The sequence below is a fragment of the Cervus elaphus genome, chromosome X (assembly GCF_910594005.1).
Source record: "Cervus elaphus chromosome X, mCerEla1.1, whole genome shotgun sequence".
Taxonomy (NCBI): domain Eukaryota; kingdom Metazoa; phylum Chordata; class Mammalia; order Artiodactyla; family Cervidae; genus Cervus; species Cervus elaphus.
The window spans coordinates 6072716-6082343 of record NC_057848.1 but is presented as its reverse complement, the minus strand read 5'-3'; positions in this window follow the sequence as shown (position 1 = coordinate 6082343).

Genomic DNA, 9628 nt, shown 5'->3' with positions numbered 1-9628 from the left:
GCCAGAGACTCTCAGGCAGCTGCTGGGCTGGCCGCCTGTTTGGGAAGGGGCAGAGCCGACCTAGGGGCACACTGGGCCTCTTGCTCTCCCTGCTGCCCTGAGGCTGCTGGGCCAAAGAGGTCTTGGGCATCCAGCCCCTTGCTGGTCCCTTCCCTCTGACGAGTCCCTCTGAGCTCCAGCACCTTGCAGTGTGGAGACAGGCCCTGCCAGCAACGTCCTCTCCAAGGAGGCCTCAACCGAGGCCTAGGCCCAGGGGAAAGGCACCAGCGGGGATGAGCCTGGGGAGGCGCCCGGGCATGTCTGGACCCAGTCCCCGCAGCCGGCCCCTTGGTGGGGCAGTAGCCCCGGAGGCCAGGAAGGTCTGGGCAAGGCTGGCCAGGGGACGGGGACTTGCTGGATCCTGCCCCTGGCCTGTGGGGCCTCTGAGCACAACCGGCCCTCTCCCGCTGGAAGACCTCCCCGGCTGCCTCCAAAGGCCGCTTTGCAAGCACTCTCGCCGGCTGTTCCCGCCAGCTGCGCACAATGCTCCCAAGCCCGGGAGAAAAGTGCTTCGGGGTGGTGCTCTCTCCCGGCCCTTGCCCCTGAGCCTGGGGGCCAGGCAGGGGGTCCACAGTCCCTGGCCAAGGCAGAACCACATGCACAGGTCTGTTCCTGTCCCCTGCACCAGCAGAGAGCTCGGGGGAGCCAGAGACTCTCAGGCAGCTGCTGGGCTGGCCGCCTGTTTGGGAAGGGGCAGAGCCGACCTAGGGGCACACTGGGCCTCTTGCTCTCCCTGCTGCCCTGAGGCTGCTGGGCCAAAGAGGTCTTGGGCATCCAGCCCCTTGCTGGTCCCTTCCCTCTGACGAGTCCCTCTGAGCTCCAGCACCTTGCAGTGTAGAGACAGGCCCTGCCAGCAACCTCCTCTCCAAGGAGGCCTCAACCGAGGCCTAGGTCCAGGGGAAAGGCACCAGCGGGGATGAGCCTGGGGAGGCGCCCAGGCATGTCTGGGCCCAGTCCCCGCAGCCTGCCCCTTGGTGGGGCAGTACCCCCGGAGGCCAGGAACGTCTGGGCAAGGCTGGCCAGGGACAGGGGCCCTGCTGGGTCCTGCCCCTGGCCTGTGGGGCCTCTGAGCACAACCGGCCCTCTCCCACTGGAAGACCTCCCCGGCTGCCTCCAAAGGCCGCTTTGCAAGCACTCTCGCCGGCTGTTCCCGCCAGCCGCGCAAAATGCTCCCAAGTCCGGGAGAAAAGCGCTTCGGGGTGGTGCTCTCTCCCGGCCCTTGCCCCTGAGCCTGAGGGCCAGGCAGGGGGTCCACACTCCCAGGCCAAGGCAGAACCACATGCACACGTCTGTTCCTGCCCCCTACACCGGCAGAGAGCTCGGGGGAGCCAGAGTCTGTCAGGCAGCTGCTGGGCTGGCTGCCCGTGTGGGAAGGGGCAGAGCCGACCTAGAGGCACAGTGGGCCTCTTGCTCTCCCTGCTGCCCTGAGGCTGCTGGGCCAAAGAGGTCTTGGGCATCCAGCCCCTTGCTGGTCCCTTCCCTCTGACGAGTCCCTCTGAGCTCCAGCACCTTGCAGTGTGGAGACAGGCCCTGCCAGCAACCTCCTCTCCAAGGAGGCCTCAACCGAGGCCTAGGCCCAGGGGAAAGGCACCAGCGGGGATGAGCCTGGGGAGGCGCCCAGGCATGTCTGGGCCCAGTCCCCGCAGCCTGCCCCTTGGTGGGGCAGTACCCCCGGAGACCAGGAAGGTCTGGGAAAGGCTGGCCAGGGTCAGGGGCCCTGCTGGGTCCTGCCCCTGGCCTGTGGGGCCTCTGAGCACAACCGGCCCTCTCCCGCTGGAAGACCTCCCCGGCTGCCTCCAAAGGCCGCTTTGCAAGCACTCTCGCCGGCTGTTCCCGCCAGCTGCGCACAATGCTCCCAAGCCCGGGAGAAAAGCGCTTCGGGGTGGTGCTCTCTCCCGGCCCTTGCCCCTGAGCCTGGGGGCCAGGCAGGGGGTCCACAGTCCGTGGCCAAGGCAGAACCACATGCACAGGTCTGTTCCTGCCCCCTGCACCAGCAGAGAGCTCGGGGGAGCCAGAGACTCTCAGGCAGCTGCTGGGCTGGCCGCCTGTGTGCGAAGGGGCAGAGCCGACCTAGGGGCACACTGGGCCTCTTGCTCTCCCTGCTGCCCTGAGGCTGCTGGGCCAAAGAGGTCTTGGGCATCCAGCCCCTTGCTGGTCCCTTCCCTCTGACGAGTCCCTCTGAGCTCCAGCACCTTGCAGTGTGGAGACAGCACCTGCCAGCAACCTCCTCTCCAAGGAGGCCTCAACCGAGGCCTAGGCCCAGGGGAAAGGCACCAGCGGGGATGAGCCTGGGGAGGCGCCCAGACATGTCTGGGCCCAGTCCCCGCAGCCTGCCCCTTGGTGGGGCTGTACCCCCGGAGGCCAGGAAGGTCTGGGCAAGGCTGGCCAGGGGAAGGGGACCTGCTGGGTGCTGTCCCTGGCCTGTGGGGCCTCTGAGCACAACCGACCCTCTCCCGCTGGAAGACCTCCCCGGCTGCCTCCAAAGGCCGCTTTGCAAGCACTCTCGCCGGCTGTTCCCGCCAGCCGCGCAAAATGCTCCCAAGTCCGGGAGAAAAGCGCTTCGGGGTGGTGCTCTCTCCCGGCCTTTGCCCCTGAGCCTGAGGGCCAGGCAGGGGTCCACACTCCCAGGCCAAGGCAGAACCACATGCACACGTCTGTTCCTGCCCCCTACACCGGCAGAGAGCTCGGGGGAGCCAGAGTCTGTCAGGCAGATGCTGGGCTGGCCGCCCGTGTGGGAAGGGGCAGAGCCGACCTAGAGGCACAGTGGGCCTCTTGCTCTCCCTGCTGCCCTGAGGCTGCTGGGCCAAAGAGGTCTTGGGCATCCAGCCCCTTGCTGGTCCCTTCCCTCTGACGAAGCCCTCTGAGCTCCAGCACCTTGCAGTGTGGAGAGAGCCCCTGCCAGCCACCTCCTCTCCAAGGAGGCCTCAACCGAGGCCTAGGCCCAGGGGAAAGGCACCAGCGGGGATGAGCCTGGGAAGGCGCAGGGGAATGTCTGGACCCAGTCCCCGCAGCCTGCCCCTTGGTGGGGCAGTACCCCCGGAGACCAGGAAGTTCTGGGCAAGGCTGGCCAGGGGAAGGGGCCCTGCTGGGTGCTGTCCCTGGCCTGTGGGGCCTCTGAGCACAACCGGCCCTCTCCCGCTGGAAGACCTCCCCGGCTGCCTCCAAAGGCCGCTTTGCAAGCACTCTCGCCGGCTGTTCCCGCCAGCTGCGCACAATGCTCCCAAGCCCGGGAGAAAAGCGCTTCGGGGTGGTGCTCTCTCCCGGCCCTTGCCCCTGAGCCTGGGGGCCAGGCAGGGGGTCCACAGTCCGTGGCCAAGGCAGAACCACATGCACAGGTCTGTTCCTGCCCCCTGCACCAGCAGAGAGCTCGGGGGAGCCAGAGACTCTCAGGCAGCTGCTGTGCTGGCCGCCTGTGTGGGAAGGGGCAGAGCCGACCTAGGGGCACACTGGGCCTCTTGCTCTCCCTGCTGCCCTGAGGCTGCTGGGCCAAAGAGGTCATGGGCATCCAGCCCCTTGCTGGTCCCTTCCCTCTGACGAAGCCCTCTGAGCTCTAGCACCTTGCAGTGTGGAGAGAGCCCCTGCCATCAACCTCCTCTCCAAGGAGGCCTCAACCGAGGCCTAGGCCCAGGGGAAAGGCACCAGCGGGGATGAGCCTGGGGAGGCGCCCAGGCATGTCTGGGCCCAGTCCCCGCAGCCTGCCCCTTGGTGGGGCAGTACCCCCGGAGGCCAGGAACGTCTGGGCAAGGCTGGCCAGGGACAGGGGCCCTGCTGGGTCCTGCCCCTGGCCTGTGGGGCCTCTGAGCACAACCGGCTATCTCCCGCTGGAAGACCTCCCCGGCTGCCTCCAAAGGCTGCTTTGCAAGCACTCTCGCCGGCTGTTCCCGCCAGCCGCGCAAAATGCTCCCAAGTCCGGGAGAAAAGCGCTTCGGGGTGGTGCTCTCTCCCGGCCCTTCCCCCTGAGCCTGAGGGCCAGGCAGGGGGTCCACACTCCCAGGCCAAGGCAGAACCACATGCACACGTCTGTTCCTGCCCCCTACACCGGCAGAGAGCTCGGGGGAGCCAGAGTCTGTCAGGCAGCTGCTGGGCTGGCTGCCCGTGTGGGAAGGGGCAGAGCCGACCTAGAGGCACAGTGGCCCTCTTGCTCTCCCTGCTGCCCTGAGGCTGCTGGGCCAAAGAGGTCTTGGGCATCCAGCCCCTTGCTGGTCCCTTCCCTCTGACGAAGCCCTCTGAGCTCCAGCACCTTGCAGTGTGGAGAGAGCCCCTGCCAGCAACCTCCTCTCCAAGGAGGCCTCAACCGAGGCCTAGGCCCAGGGGAAAGGCACCAGCGGGGATGAGCCTGGGAAGGCGCAGGGGAATGTCTGGACCCAGTCCCCGCAGCCTGCCCCTTGGTGGGGCAGTACCCCCGGAGACCAGGAAGTTCTGGGCAAGGCTGGCCAGGGGAAGGGGCCCTGCTGGGTGCTGTCCCTGGCCTGTGGGGCCTCTGAGCACAACCGGCCCTCTCCCGCTGGAAGACCTCCCCGGCTGCCTCCAAAGGCCGCTTTGCAAGCACTCTCGCCGGCTGTTCCCGCCAGCTGCGCACAATGCTCCCAAGCCCGGGAGAAAAGCGCTTCGGGGTGGTGCTCTCTCCCGGCCCTTGCCCCTGAGCCTGGGGGCCAGGCAGGGGGTCCACAGTCCGTGGCCAAGGCAGAACCACATGCACAGGTCTGTTCCTGCCCCCTGCACCAGCAGAGAGCTCGGGGGAGCCAGAGACTCTCAGGCAGCTGCTGTGCTGGCCGCCTGTGTGGGAAGGGGCAGAGCCGACCTAGGGGCACACTGGGCCTCTTGCTCTCCCTGCTGCCCTGAGGCTGCTGGGCCAAAGAGGTCTTGGGCATCCAGCCCCTTGCTGGTCCCTTCCCTCTGACGAGTCCCTCTGAGCTCCAGCACCTTGCAGTGTGGAGACAGCACCTGCCAGCAACCTCCTCTCCAAGGAGGCCTCAACCGAGGCCTAGGCCCAGGGGAAAGGCACCAGCGGGGATGAGCCTGGGGAGGCGCCCAGACATGTCTGGGCCCAGTCCCCGCAGCCTGCCCCTTGGTGGGGCTGTACCCCCGGAGGCCAGGAAAGTCTGGGCAAGGCTGGCCAGGGTCAGGGGCCCTGCTGGGTGCTGTCCCTGGCCTGTGGGGCCTCTGAGCACAACCGACCCTCTCCCGCTGGAAGACCTCCCCGGCTGCCTCCAAAGGCCGCTTTGCAAGCACTCTCGCCGGCTGTTCCCGCCAGCCGCGCAAAATGCTCCCAAGTCCGGGAGAAAAGCGCTTTGGGGTGGTGCTCTCTCCCGGCCTTTGCCCCTGAGCCTGAGGGCCAGGCAGGGGTCCACACTCCCAGGCCAAGGCAGAACCACATGCACACGTCTGTTCCTGCCCCCTACACCGGCAGAGAGCTCGGGGGAGCCAGAGTCTGTCAGGCAGATGCTGGGCTGGCCGCCCGTGTGGGAAGGGGCAGAGCCGACCTAGAGGCACAGTGGGCCTCTTGCTCTCCCTGCTGCCCTGAGGCTGCTGGGCCAAAGAGGTCTTGGGCATCCAGCCCCTTGCTGGTCCCTTCCCTCTGACGAAGCCCTCTGAGCTCCAGCACCTTGCAGTGTGGAGAGAGCCCCTGCCAGCCACCTCCTCTCCAAGGAGGCCTCAACCGAGGCCTAGGCCCAGGGGAAAGGCACCAGCGGGGATGAGCCTGGGGAGGCGCCCGGGCATGTCTGGACCAAGTCCCCGCAGCCTGCCCCTTGGTGGGGCAGTAGCCCCGGAGGCCAGGAAGGTCTGGGCAAGGCTGGCCAGGGGAAGGGGACTTGCTGGGTCCTGCCCCTGGCCTGTGGGGCCTCTGAGCACAACCGGCCCTCTCCCGCTGGAAGACCTCCCCGGCTGCCTCCAAAGGCCGCTTTGCAAGCACTCTCGCCGGCTGTTCCCGCCAGCTGCGCACAATGCTCCCAAGCCCGGGAGAAAAGCGCTTCGGGGTGGTGCTCTCTCCCGGCCCTTGCCCCTGAGCCTGGGGGCCAGGCAGGGGGTCCACAGTCCGTGGCCAAGGCAGAACCACATGCACAGGTCTGTTCCTGCCCCTGCACCAGCAGAGAGCTCGGGGGAGCCAGAGACTCTCAGGCAGCTGCTGTGCTGGCCGCCTGTGTGGGAAGGGGCAGAGCCGACCTAGGGGCACACTGGGCCTCTTGCTCTCCCTGCTGCCCTGAGGCTGCTGGGCCAAAGAGGTCTTGGGCATCCAGCCCCTTGCTGGTCCCTTCCCTCTGACGAGTCCCTCTGAGCTCCAGCACCTTGCAGTGTGGAGACAGCACCTGCCAGCAACCTCCTCTCCAAGGAGGCCTCAACCGAGGCCTAGGCCCAGGGGAAAGGCACCAGCGGGGATGAGCCTGGGGAGGCGCCCAGACATGTCTGGGCCCAGTCCCCGCAGCCTGCCCCTTGGTGGGGCTGTACCCCCGGAGGCCAGGAAGGTCTGGGCAAGGCTGGCCAGGGTCAGGGGCCCTGCTGGGTGCTGTCCCTGGCCTGTGGGGCCTCTGAGCACAACCGACCCTCTCCCGCTGGAAGACCTCCCCGGCTGCCTCCAAAGGCCGCTTTGCAAGCACTCTCGCCGGCTGTTCCCGCCAGCCGCGCAAAATGCTCCCAAGCCCGGGAGAAAAGCGCTTCGGGGTGGTGCTCTCTCCCGGCCTTTGCCCCTGAGCCTGAGGGCCAGGCAGGGGTCCACACTCCCAGGCCAAGGCAGAACCACATGCACACGTCTGTTCCTGCCCCCTACACCGGCAGAGAGCTCGGGGGAGCCAGAGTCTGTCAGGCAGATGCTGGGCTGGCCGCCCGTGTGGGAAGGGGCAGAGCCGACCTAGAGGCACAGTGGGCCTCTTGCTCTCCCTGCTGCCCTGAGGCTGCTGGGCCAAAGAGGTCTTGGGCATCCAGCCCCTTGCTGGTCCCTTCCCTCTGACGAAGCCCTCTGAGCTCCAGCACCTTGCAGTGTGGAGAGAGCCCCTGCCAGCAACCTCCTCTCCAAGGAGGCCTCAACCGAGGCCTAGGCCCAGGGGAAAGGCACCAGCGGGGATGAGCCTGGGGAGGCGCCCGGGCATGTCTGGACCCAGTCCCTGCAGCCTGCCCCTTGGTGGGGCAGTAGCCCCGGAGGCCAGAAAGGTCTGGGCAAGGCTGGCCAGGGGAAGGGGACTTGCTGGGTCCTGCCCCTGGCCTGTGGGGCCTCTCAGCACAACCGGCCCTCTCCCGCTGGAAGACCTCCCCGGCTGCCTCCAAAGGCCGCTTTGCAAGCACTCTCGCCGGCTGTTCCCGCCAGCTGCGCACAATGCTCCCAAGCCCGGGAGAAAAGCGCTTCGGGGTGGTGCTCTCTCCCGGCCCTTGCCCCTGAGCCTGGGGGCCAGGCAGGGGGTCCACAGTCCCTGGCCAAGGCAGAACCACATGCACAGGTCTGTTCCTGTCCCCTGCACCAGCAGAGAGCTCGGGGGAGCCAGAGACTGTCAGGCAGCTGCTGGGCTGGCCGCCTGTGTGGGAAGGGGCAGAGCCGACCTAGGGGCACACTGGGCCTCTTGCTCTCCCTGCTGCCCTGAGGCTGCTGGGCCAAAGAGGTCTTGGGCATCCAGCCCCTTGCTGGTCCCTTCCCTCTGACGAGTCCCTCTGAGCTCCAGCACCTTGCAGTGTGGAGACAGGCCCTGCCAGCAACCTCCTCTCCAAGGAGGCCTCAACCGAGGCCTAGGCCCAGGGGAAAGGCACCAGCGGGGATGAGCCTGGGGAGGCGCCCAGGCATGTCTGGGCCCAGTCCCCGCAGCCTGCCCCTTGGTGGGGCAGTACCCCCGGAGGCCAGGAAGGTCTGGGCAAGGCTGGCCAGGGGCAGGGGCCCTGCTGGGTCCTGCCCCTGGCCTGTGGGGCCTCTGAGCACAACCGGCCCTCTCCCGCTGGAAGACCTCCCCGGCTGCCTCCAAAGGCCGCTTTGCAAGCACTCTCGCCGGCTGTTCCCGCCAGCCGCGCAAAATGCTCCCAAGTCCGGGAGAAAAGCGCTTCGGGGTGGTGCTCTCTCCCGGCCCTTCCCCCTGAGCCTGAGGGCCAGGCAGGGGGTCCACACTCCCAGGCCAAGGCAGAACCACATGCACACGTCTGTTCCTGCCCCCTACACCGGCAGAGAGCTCGGGGGAGCCAGAGTCTGTCAGGCAGCTGCTGGGCTGGCTGCCCGTGTGGGAAGGGGCAGAGCCGACCTAGAGGCACAGTGGGCCTCTTGCTCTCCCTGCTGCCCTGAGGCTGCTGGGCCAAAGAGGTCTTGGGCATCCAGCCCTTTGCTGGTCCCTTCCCTCTGACGAAGCCCTCTGAGCTCCAGCACCTTGCAGTGTGGAGAGAGCCCCTGCCAGCAACCTCCTCTCCAAGGAGGCCTCAACCGAGGCCTAGGCCCAGGGGAAAGGCACCAGCGGGGATGAGCCTGGGAAGGCGCAGGGGAATGTCTGGACCCAGTCCCCGTAGCCTGCCCCTTGGTGGGGCAGTACCCCCGGAGGCCAGGAAAGTCTGGGCAAGGCTGGCCAGGGGAAGGGGACCTGCTGGGTGCTGTCCCTGGCCTGTGGGGCCTCTGAGCACAACCGACCCTCTCCCGCTGGAAGACCTCCCCGGCTGCCTCCAAAGGCCGCTTTGCAAGCACTCTCGCCGGCTGTTCCCGCCAGCCGCGCAAAAGGCTCCCAAGTCCGGGAGAAAAGCGCTTCGGGGTGGTGCTCTCTCCCGGCCCTTGCCCCTGAGCCTGAGGGCCAGGCAGGGGTCCACAGTCCCTGGCCAAGGCAGAACCACATGCACAGGTCTGTTCCTGTCCCCTGCACCAGCAGAGAGCTCGGGGGAGCCAGAGACTGTCAGGCAGCTGCTGGGCTGGCCGCCTGTGTGGGAAGGGGCAGAGCCGACCTAGGGGCACACTGGGCCTCTTGCTCTCCCTGCTGCCCTGAGGCTGCTGGGCCAAAGAGGTCTTGGGCATCCAGCCCCTTGCTGGTCCCTTCCCTCTGACGAGTCCCTCTGAGCTCCAGCACCTTGCAGTGTGGAGAGAGCCCCTGCCAGCAACCTCCTCTCCAAGGAGGCCTCAACCGAGGCCTAGGCCCAGGGGAAAGGCACCAGCGGGGATGAGCCTGGGGAGGCGCCCGGGCATGTCTGGACCCAGTCCCCGCAGCCTGCCCCTTGGTGGGGCAGTAGCCCCGGAGGCCAGGAAGGTCTGGGCAAGGCTGGCCAGGGGAAGGGGACTTGCTGGGTCCTGCCCCTGGCCTGTGGGGCCTCTGAGCACAACCGGCCCTCTCCCGCTGGAAGACCTCCCTGGCTGCCTCCAAAGGCCGCTTTGCAAGCACTCTCGCCGGCTGTTCCCGCCAGCTGCGCACAATGCTCCCAAGCCCGGGAGAAAAGCGCTTCGGGGTGGTGATCTCTCCCGGCCCTTGCCCCTGAGCCTGGGGGCCAGGCAGGGGGTCCACAGTCCCTGGCCAAGGCAGAACCACATGCACAGGTCTGTTCCTGTCCCCTGCACCAGCAGAGAGCTCGGGGGAGCCAGAGACTCTCAGACAGCTGCTGGGCTGGCCGCCTTTTTGGGAAGGGGCAGAGCTGACCTAGGGGCACA